This window comes from Echinops telfairi, unplaced genomic scaffold, assembly GCF_000313985.2.
Source record: "Echinops telfairi isolate 266 unplaced genomic scaffold, ASM31398v2 ScPeMD7_3;HRSCAF=10, whole genome shotgun sequence".
NCBI classification, from domain to species: Eukaryota; Metazoa; Chordata; class Mammalia; order Afrosoricida; family Tenrecidae; genus Echinops; species Echinops telfairi.
Window position 1 is genome coordinate 10,674,758 of NW_022103899.1, and position 10,618 is coordinate 10,685,375.

Sequence of the window (10,618 nt, forward strand, 5' to 3'; positions counted from 1 at the left end):
TTATGCTAATTATTTTAGATGTTATATCAGATCTAACACCATGCTAAGAAATAAGTATTATTATTATTTCCTTTGAATTTATACCTGACAAAAATTAGACATGGAAATATTAAGCTAATGCCCAAAGGTCAATTTGAAAAGATGCTGCTACTTACAACTATGAATCGTTCAGTGAGTAAGGGAATGCGAGGAAAATTCTAGGTGAAGAGAATAATACACGGAGAGACAGGCGTTTAATTAAGTCACTGAAGATTTTTGTGTCAGACTTTCCCTTCTTTAACTTTTATGATTGGCCAATCTCCAGAAGTTCTTGTGCTTAGTCATTTCTATCTATGATAATATATTAGACACAAAAAGAAAGCCTTCTCCTTGAGCCAGTGCTCTGCAGTCAGACATTTAGCCTCATCAGGACATTAGGACATCGGTGAAAAAGAGGGAGCCCCTCACCAAGATCGATGAACTTCATGCCTACACCACTGGGCTCAAACACAGCCCTGGCTGTGCGATGGTTCAGCTATAAACAGGAACAAACTCGAAGGATACTAATAATAGGAGCCAGGTAAATTTTAGAGTGGAGATATGTAGGAGGGAGAATTAAAAAGAAAGTTCAGCATCGTGTTTTGTTCGGTTGTACAACGGGTTGCTTCGCTGTGTATCAAAACCAATGTATGTGCCATCGAGAAATTGTTATCCATGTTAATCTATAGTCATGTCCCACTACAATTTTATTTACAAACTTATTTTTATAATATCTGGTGCTTCCAATTTCTTTGAGAACCAAATGAAATCTTCCAAGCATGGGTTTCAGTGTTGCTGGATCTTCTTGGACCTTCATTGCGTAAAGTGTTGTCCTCTAGTTCCCTGAAATTCTTTCTTGACTGTAGTCAAGCTGAATTTTTCACCTCATTCATCTTATTCTTTAGTCCATAACTTTGATCAAACTGCTATCAAATGCTCCCCAAATTCTTGCCACTCTGATTACTTAAATAATTACAGTTCCTCAGTATAGAGTGTCTTCTCCCCCGAAACATCAATTATTATATCCACATGAATTAGACAAGATCTCTCAGGGAACACTCTGCATTCTAGTTTCCAAGAAGTTCTGCAGTGTTTAAATATAAAGTACAGATAATAAACAGCCTTCTGAAAGAGAGTCTCTGCACTTTATCTTTTAAAGGACATCAAGGAATCTGCATTATTTATGACAATATATTTTCTATTTCATTAAAATGGCAAGCATTTTTATATTCTGTAGGAATTTTCTTCAATGGGAAGAATTCCTTTGCAAAGTACATAAATTTCACTCAAAATAATTAGTTAAGATAATCTATTGCTCAACTAACCAACATTTTTAGTATTAGCAATTACTTCAGTCAAAGCTTGACCAAAAATTAAAGGAGTTCACCAGTGTCCTTGCATATATTTTTTTCCTTTTTTCCCTTCAATTCCTTCTCAGCGAGAAAACATTTCATCCTAAACCTGCCTATCCCCGGGCATCTACCTTTATAGAGCCCCAAGATGGCCATCAGCAGAAACCACCACATTCTTAGTAGTTCCTATCACAATGGAGAAGGAGACGCTTGTATATGTACGTTTTTCCACATAAAATATTGTGTGAGTCACTCTGATTTAATTAGCCAAGTCAAATGGTTTCCCTAAGTCTATTTTTAGGGTCAATAAATAGAACACTTTGATTCAGTCTCCATGCATTGGAGAAATTTTGCATGAGATTCTTCAGGATAGATGATGTTTCTGTTTGTTCTGTTCTCAGTATTTGGCATAAAGTAAGACATAGAATGTAAACATTTATTAAAAAAAGATTAAATACTGTATCTTAAATGCCTTTTCCAGACATCACATATATTTTTAATAACTTAAATTAATTCCAAGAGAGTTTTCAATGTAACAACAAAAAAAGTTTAAATGGATATTTAGACACAAGTAATTTTTAAAATTTGGATGAAAATTTTAATTAAGACTTTGAGAGCTTAATTTAACTTTTAAATTAAAATGTAAAGGACCAAAAATATGCTTGAAGAACAATATAAATTTCCTATGTAGAAAGTTTATTTTAATTATTAACACATATTTCAGCTAATTTATAAGTATAAATTGAAGCCTGCATTTTAACTTAGAACATCAATTTCAAATATCCAGAGAAACCACTACATACATACATATATATGTCTATATAGTGTGGTATATACTATATCTATTTGACAAGAATGCCCAGCATTGATAAGTCATTCCTATTCTCTGAGACCAGGATCACTCTTCCTATGTGTTTTCATCAAGTAAAAAAATAAATTTCATAAAGAGTTGCATGTATGCATCTGTAGATGTAGTAATCTGAAAACTATCTCAGGAGGCTAGATTTAATATTTCAGCTTCATTAAAACATTTTTAACAACACATTGCAGTTTAATTTTGTGAAATCTCTCAAAGTTTAATACTTTTAAGATAATATATTTGTTACCTTTTTCACTGTTGACAAAATATTATAGATTCAGAACATCATGACCTTATATAGAATTACTGGGGATGTAACTCTCCAGTAGAGGTAATAGCCTTGTCTTTCTCTGGTGGAGACACTGATGAGTTCTAAACATGATCTTGTGATTAGCATTCCAGTAGACTTACAGAATACTGAGTTTAGTGTTATAGAAGAAACTATAAAGTATAAACTCTTTTCCTTTTTACACATGAAGATATGGCTATACAAGGAATCTTCATGACTTGCCCAAACATTAACGTGTAGGCTCAAATATTACCCAACTTGGTCAAGAATTAAACTATGTTTTTTGTTGTTAATATTTTTGTTTTTATTTTGCGTTTTGTTTTTAGAAGCCTCTTCTAGATTCTTTAGGCACATACCACCTTAAAAGTTACATAATTCAAAAATTATTCTCCGACTCCACTCATTACACTTGAATATTATAACTATCTAATCCCAATGTACAAATGTACCATATGCAATGTACCAGGCTGCAAGTAAATTTTTGATGATGTACCTTCATCAGGTTTATAAATTTGTAGGGCTGGAACTATGATGAGCTTGAATATCACTGTGTCCCATGCTATGAAATTTCCACAAAACAGGAATCTCTCTCTAAATATTTCTTAAATGGATTCATTCAAGGGAAAACCGAAGAACACCTGTTTACCAGGGTGAATTTTTAATCACCCAAACAAGAAAACTACCGAAATGGCTCAACTTAAAAATCATGGTACTTCCATGTAGTGGTGTCTTACTCTGCATTAAAATGGAATTAACTAGTATATGCAATAATATGAATGAATCTTCAATGCATTATTCCAAGAAAAATAATCTAGCTGAAAAGTGACATATTGTAGGATTACATTTATGTGCTATTTCTGGAAAAAGCAAAAACAGGAAGAAAAAAATTGGTAAATGATTTTTAGTGTCTGGTTGAGGGTAGTGGTTGACTAAAAGGAGACATAAAGAATATTTTTGAATGAATTATCAATTTTGTATTTTGATTATGTGGTGATAACACTATATGCATTTATGAGAAGTTGCAGAATTGCACACAAAATAGGTTGGATTTATAGATGAAAATTATACCTCAATTAAATACGTTTACAACAAAGGATAAACAACTATTTTATAATGTTTATATTAGCAGTCACAGTACAAAGTTTAATCAATAATGAGGATGAATATTAGCTATGATACTTAAATTACTATTTATTAATGTATTTATAAGACATTTTGTTTTGATAATGTACCAATAACAATTGAACCAGAAAATGAGATTCAGATGTTACCACATATTACATATACGAGAGTTGCAAGGAACTGATTTAAGCAAATGCAGGTGTTGTTAACTAGCACATCGAAAATCCAGGCCATTGGGAAGGTCAGGCTGGATTTTCAGAGAAGGATTAAGTCATGGGTAGCCCAGATATAGAAATTTTTCTTTATTAGAGAGATGACTAAGGCTAAAACTGTTTAAAGTATGAGTCAGGCCCGCCCAAGTTATCTAAGATAATCTTTCTTACTTATAGTTAACAGCTTCTGGCCTTTCATCACATCCGCAAAATGTCGTCCCAGCACCATGACTGGGTGGCTGTAGACCAGCCGAGTTGCTACATTGAAACAGCCACTGATAGTTTTAACATTCCGTTAAAATCACGATAATAATTCAAATACAGTAGAACCCCAGTGCTTGGCCACATCAGTACTCAACATAATCAGATTTCGATGCAAAATGTCAAGAAAAGTTTGCAACAGAGCTCAAAGTAAACATCAGAATCTGACCCGACGCACGTGATTGTTGTAAGCAAAAGCAGTTAGTGTTTGGTCACTTGGGCGTTAGTTGGCGTTGTTAGTGCGCGTTGTTTAAACCTTTTGCAGCTGTGTTCCAAGCGTTTTGCTGTAAATTTCTTAATGTTTTGTGGCTTTTTGTGCTGTTTTCAGATAAAAAACGTGGGTCCTGAAAGAGTTTTTTGAAAAGAATCAACATGATAAGGAACCGGTTAACCGTGTTATCAATATTAGTATCGTTAATTTAGTAAACCCTTTTAGAAAACAGTTAAGGAAACGCCAACAGCAGACCACATTAGACAGATTTTTTTTAATTTTTTTTTTTAGAGAAAGCCAGCCAGTCCTAGTGAAAAAGGTAAAGAAGTGGGGGAAAAACGCCTGAAAAGCAGCTTCTACCATTTGATTATTTTGGAAGGGGATTGTCCTAGCAAACAGTGCCTCTCTCTCCATCCCTCCTCTCCACACCGCGTCCACAGACCCAGATCCTCATCCGTCTCAAGGTAGGGGCCATACTGCAGTTAAAAACTTTTTAAATTTTGCGTTTCTTATTTAAATTATATTATTTAACTCTGAAGTATTTACTTTGAAATTTCTGTGTAATGTTTTGCATAAAAAGGCAAGGTTAGGGTAAAAACTTGGTGGTCAAGAAAGGGTTAATCTATTTGCAGTAATTTCTTAGGGGGAAAATTGATTCAGAACTCAACTGCATCGCATCTCTTAGCTCATTCTAGAACGGATTAGCGTCCAGGTCTGGGGTTCTACTGTAATGATCTTATCCCTTAGAAAAATCCCTCTCTCCTTTACCTAATCTTTGCCAATGTTCTGAAATAATCAGTTTGGGGCACTCCCACCTCTGATTCTAATTCATTTTAAAATTTGAGTTAGGCCCAGTTTTTCTTAAACTTTGTATGCTCTTGTCAAATGTCCCCCAAACACCATTTAACGCCTCCAGAATGACTCTTTAATTTAACTAATTCCCTTTCTGCTAAACCTGGGTTTGAATGGTTATAAAACTCAGAGAAATTCTGAATTCTCTATAAAACGCAGAAGAAATAGAATTTACCAATATTGTATGTTCTTGATACTGATGAGTAAAATTCATTGGTTCAACTTTATTATAATTTCAAATCGTATCAATATTTACAGCCTTTAAAAAAATGGTTTACTGAGTGTTCTCAATGGAATGGTGCTTCTTCTTGAGCTCAGTTTCCCGTGTGCCTGACCCAGCCAGGCGCTTTCAACGACCTCGTATGTGTACGAAAGCTGGAAAACGAACGAGGAATACTGAAGAGGAACAGGGGAGCGGCCAGAGCACTAGTGTGAAGAAACAGGCTTTTTGGGGGGGCACAGCCCAGTCTGCCGGGTCTCTGCAGAAGGAGGGGCAGTGAAAAGGGCCACGTGAAGGGAGACCGAAAAGTAGGGTGCATGGAGATGGGAGGAGCAGAAGGGAGGAGCTGAGAGAGCCTCACGGAGGAATGATAACCCCTTGGGGGTGGAGTCTGGTGACAAGGTTGAGGAGCTTTTTTGTGCCCCGGAGAACTACCAGATGAAGTACTACTGGGGCCTCTCTTGGCCCCAGCTCTCTTACATCGCGGAGGACGAGAATGGGAAGATTGTTGGCTACGTGTTGGCCAAAATGGAGGAAGACCCAGATGACGTGCCCCATGGACACATTACGTCACTGGCTGTGACGCGCTCGCACCGTCGCCCTGGCCTGGCGCAGAAGCTGAATTTTGGCCTGGCGCAGAAGCTGATGGAGCAGGCCTCCCGAGCTATGATTGAGAACTTCAACGCGAAATATGTCTCTCTGCACGTCAGGAAGAGTCACCGGGCTGCCCTGCACCTCTACTCCAACACTCTCAATTTCCAGATCAGTGACTCCGTGGAGCCCTAGTACTACGCAGATGGGGAAGACGCGTATGCCATGAAGCGGGACCTCACCCAGATGGCGGATGAGCTGAGGCGGCAGCTGGAGCTGAAGGAGAAGGGCAGGCCGGTGGTGCTGGGGCCCGTCGAGAACAAGAACAACTCACTGTCGAGCGCAGGCGAGGCCTCCCGGGAGGATAGTGGTGGGGACAGCAAGGACCTCAGTGAAGTCAGCGAGACCACAGAGAGCACTGATGTCAAGGACAGCTCAGAGGCCTCTGACTCGGCCTCCTAGAGCCTGACCGAGCGCTGAGCCCCACCAGGCTGCAGACCACCTCGCCCTAACCGCTAGATTGCCCAATAAAAGTCACCCCTGTCCCTAGGGAATCTGTGTCAATGTGCATGCTGGCCTTTCTCTGCCTGGCTGGCTGTGAAGCTGGCAAGCTTGTGACCCAGGACTGCTGCCCTGTCCGATGGATGGCTTTCAGACCCAGAGGAGGGCGACTGGGCTCCTGGGGGAGATGCCTAAGACACAACCTTCCACATTCTGCCTTGCTGTGCCCTTCTAGCTGCCCGAGTATGAATGTGTTTCAGGGGCCACCACACACAGGTCTCCAGCTCACCTTCTGGGCCCCAGACACCCTGTCTGGAAAATAGTTACCCTATCAACTGCCTCCCCCTCCATGCCAGTACATATGCTCCTACCCTTTCTGGTCGAAATAGTACCCAAGTCCTGTGTGTCAGAGGCAGTGGCCCCTCTCAGAAAAGGCACAAACCTGTTTCAGGTGCACAGAACCCTGTGCTCATGCGTCTTTGTGGCGCCCCCCCCCCCCCACCCATAGCCTGGCTGGGAACTTGCTTCTGTGTATATTTGTTACAATGAAACCCATTTTGCAACATTGAAAAAAAATGTATGGTCCAGATTGGTAAGTTTGAATGAGGCAGTGTGGGGGTGATGCACACAAGTGGTCTTTGAGGAGTGCAGGAAAATTGGGGAGTGGAGAGAATCATGGGAAGAAGATGCTCAAAATGGCCAGGCGCTGTTTCCCTCTCCGCTGGACCGATCAGGCTTGGTGAAGAGTATTGGAAGTACTATGGACCGTCAAAAGAACAAACAAATTTGTCTTAGAAGAAGTTAAACCAGCAGTTCTCAGCCTGTGGGTCACCACCCCTTTGGGGGTCGAATGACCCTTTCACAGGGGTCGCCCGATTCATAACAGTAGCACAATTACAGTTATGAAATATCAACAAAAATAATTTTATGGTTGGGGGGGGTGTCACAACAACCTGAGGAACTGTATTACAGGATTGTGGCATTAGGAAGGTTGAGAACCACTGAGTTAAACCATAATGCTCCTTAGAGGCAAGGAAGAGGAGGTTTCATCACACATACTTTAAACCTTTATCAGGAGATATCAGTCCTTGGAGAAGGAAATCATGCTTGGTAAAGTGGATGGTCAGTGAGAAAGAAAACGTTCCTCTACAAAGCAAGCTTGCACAGGGCCTGCAAGAACAGACTCAGACATTGCTGTGATGGCGAGTATGGCCCACAACTGGACAATGTTCCATTCGGCTGTACGTAGTGGGGCTGAGAGGTTGCCGCAATTCAACAACACCAAATAGCATCCGGGAACAGGGAAGGCAAGTGTTTGATGATAAAATGCCATCCTCTCTAGCATTCAGTTAAAAAAGTAAAGAAAAGTGATTATTTTGTGTACAAATAACCCTGTAAATTTTTAAGGTGAATGTTATAAATTTGTAAAATGTCTCGAGATAACTCTTTAAACCTGAAAATAGAGATATTTTCAAATAATTGGTATACGAATAACCAAAAAATTAAAACTTAAAAAATCAACAAATTACAAAATCACTAGAGGTTTATAAGATATGATATAATTCCTTATGCACTTGATTATTTAGAAATAAAAATAGTGATAAAAAGTCCTCCTGTTCTGTATCTGTCAAATATATATATATATATTTTTTCATAACTCAATTGTTTAAAATTTTAGAATTAAATCTACTTCAATGGCACCCACATACCAGAGAAACAAATCCAGGGACACTCAGATGTGTGTAAGAGAGAGCTTTATATCATAGAGCAATTGCACATTGAGAAAACATCTCAGCCCAGTCCAGATAAAGTCTATAAGTCTGATATTAGCCCATTTGTCGTCTATAAATTCCTCTTCAGACTCGTATAGCACATGCAATGATGCCAAAATGTAGGAAGATCGCAGACCAGTGGGTGAAAAGTCTTGGGTATCCAGTGGCAGTGGAGGCATCTCAGTGCTGGCAAGGATCTCCATGTGGCTCAGAGGCCAACAAGGCCCAATAATTACATTTTGTTGACTTCCAGGTGACCTTCACTCTTTCCCCTCCTTTATTGGAAAGGCCCACTGGTGCTGGTTCCCAGAATGGATCTATATACCCAGAACAAGGAGGTTGAAATTAATCTTGCTATTCTTGCTTCTGTAACACTGGCTTGCTGCATTGGAAAGTCCCTAATGAATAAGCCAATCAGGATATGGTGTTTGCCTTTATAAGCTTGCTTGCAACTGTGCTTAGGGGTGATGTTAATCAGAACATTTTAGTTCTCTGGAGTGGGATAGCCTAATAAAGATTCTTCTAAATGTCTTGGACATAATAGTGGACATACTAAATCATCATTTATTTGAAACCACAACATTTGGGGACTCATCCAGGATGACCAGTGTGTCCTGGAGCCTCCACCTGGTGGCTGTTCCTGGGAAAAGGGACCTTTAGGGAGTCACCCCCTGAAGATGTTCCAGGACCCTAGACTCCTGACCCCTCAGTGGAACAGCCTCCTGGGGACATAGAGATTTTGACTCGAGTCTCCTGTTCCTCTGGAGGTAAGTCTGAGGGTGTGACCAGCCCCCTAGTTTGGCTAGGAAGGGGATCAGACATGGTCTTAACTCTTCCCACCCCATTTTCTCCACTTGAGGAGTCTCATAACTTGGTTGTTTTGTCTCTTTGTGTCCCTATGTTTCCCCTCAACTCGTCTGTCATCTTCTCTTCTGTCTTTTCTCCCTGCCAGTGACTGGATTGGCTCTTGGTTTTTTAGTCACAGCCTTGGCTGACTGGACACTTGGACAGAAAGCCTTTTGGGGTCATCATCATCTTTTCTTATGCAGGCTTTAATTTTTGGTTAAATTTTAATCAGAACAGATCATTTTTATCTTATACATTTGAAACTTGTGTACACTGCCTTTTAAAGGACATTAAAGCCCAGATTTGGATGGACTAAGTGAGCGAATCGTTAATTTAACCATCCAAGGCACTTGCAGGAATTTGAGCTGTGTGAGGTGGATTTCTTTGTGTTTGTACTTTTGTTCTTATTGTAGAGTCAGTAACTCTGGTACAAAGGGAAACTCCAGTGTACTCTGGACAACTTCAGAACAGGTTATATAGGAGACTTTGATATTAAATTCAGTCTGGGGCACCTTTGGACCTTCAGTGACCTTGTTCCACACTGCCTAGGCTGTTCCACATTTCAGTGACCTTGTTCCACACTACCCAAGCTGCCACCCTCACCAGTTTTACTTACATTGATGTATGTCTAAGTCTAGCTCAGAACCCCCCAGATTGTTTAAGAAAATGTGCCCAACAGGATGGAGTATCAGTTATTCAGTTTTCCCCGAAGCATGGAAGAGATAAGAATTAACCCCCACTCCTTCCCATTCCAGAAGAGGTTGATTTATCCCTGCCCTACAGCCAGCTAATTGTTGAGCCTCCCACAGCTCCCCACCCCATTAAGGACACCCTTCCCCCTTTACTTCCACACCTGCAGTAAGACCGGCCCCCCTCCCTTAGAAAACCACGTTTTTTTTTTGCCATTGAGGGAAGCACCCCCAGCTCTGGGAATTCACATGTGTATATGTTCCTTTCTTAACAAGCGACTTTCATAATTGGAAAAACCAACACCTTCTTTTTTCTTAAAGGCCACAAGCCATGATAGGACTGCTAGAATCTGTTTTTCAGATCCATATTCCAACATGGGATGATTGCCAGCAGATACTAGTTGTGTTATTTCCTGCTGAAGAAAGAAGCCGAATTTGTCAAGAGGCACAGAGGGCAGTTATAGGCCCCTTGGGAGGTTCAGAGGAAGAAAATAGGGACAAAATAGAGGAAGAATTCCTTCAAGGAGACCTGATTGGGATCCAAACACTTCCAGTGGCCTGCGGGCATTAAAGAATTATCGGTAGTACCTGCTTGCCGTGTGTTCGTCCAGGTAGACCAGAGAAACAAATCCAGGGAGAGTCATATGTATAGGAAAGAGCTTTGTATCAAAGAATATTTATTTGTCAAGAAAACAGCCCAGACCAGTCCCCATTAAGTCCATAAGTCCCATATTAGCCTATATGTCCAACATTAGTCTATAAATTCCTCTTCAGATTCATGCAGCACATGCAATGATGCTGAAGCAGGAATGCAATGTGCCGA

The 10,618-nt window shown here is 40.1% G+C and overlaps 1 pseudogene; it reads left to right on the plus strand.

Annotated features, from left to right (window-relative positions):
* Positions 1 to 455: 455 nt before the first annotated feature.
* Positions 456 to 6,551, plus strand: LOC101650425 (annotated as a pseudogene).
* The last annotated feature ends 4,067 nt before the right edge of the window (positions 6,552 to 10,618 follow it).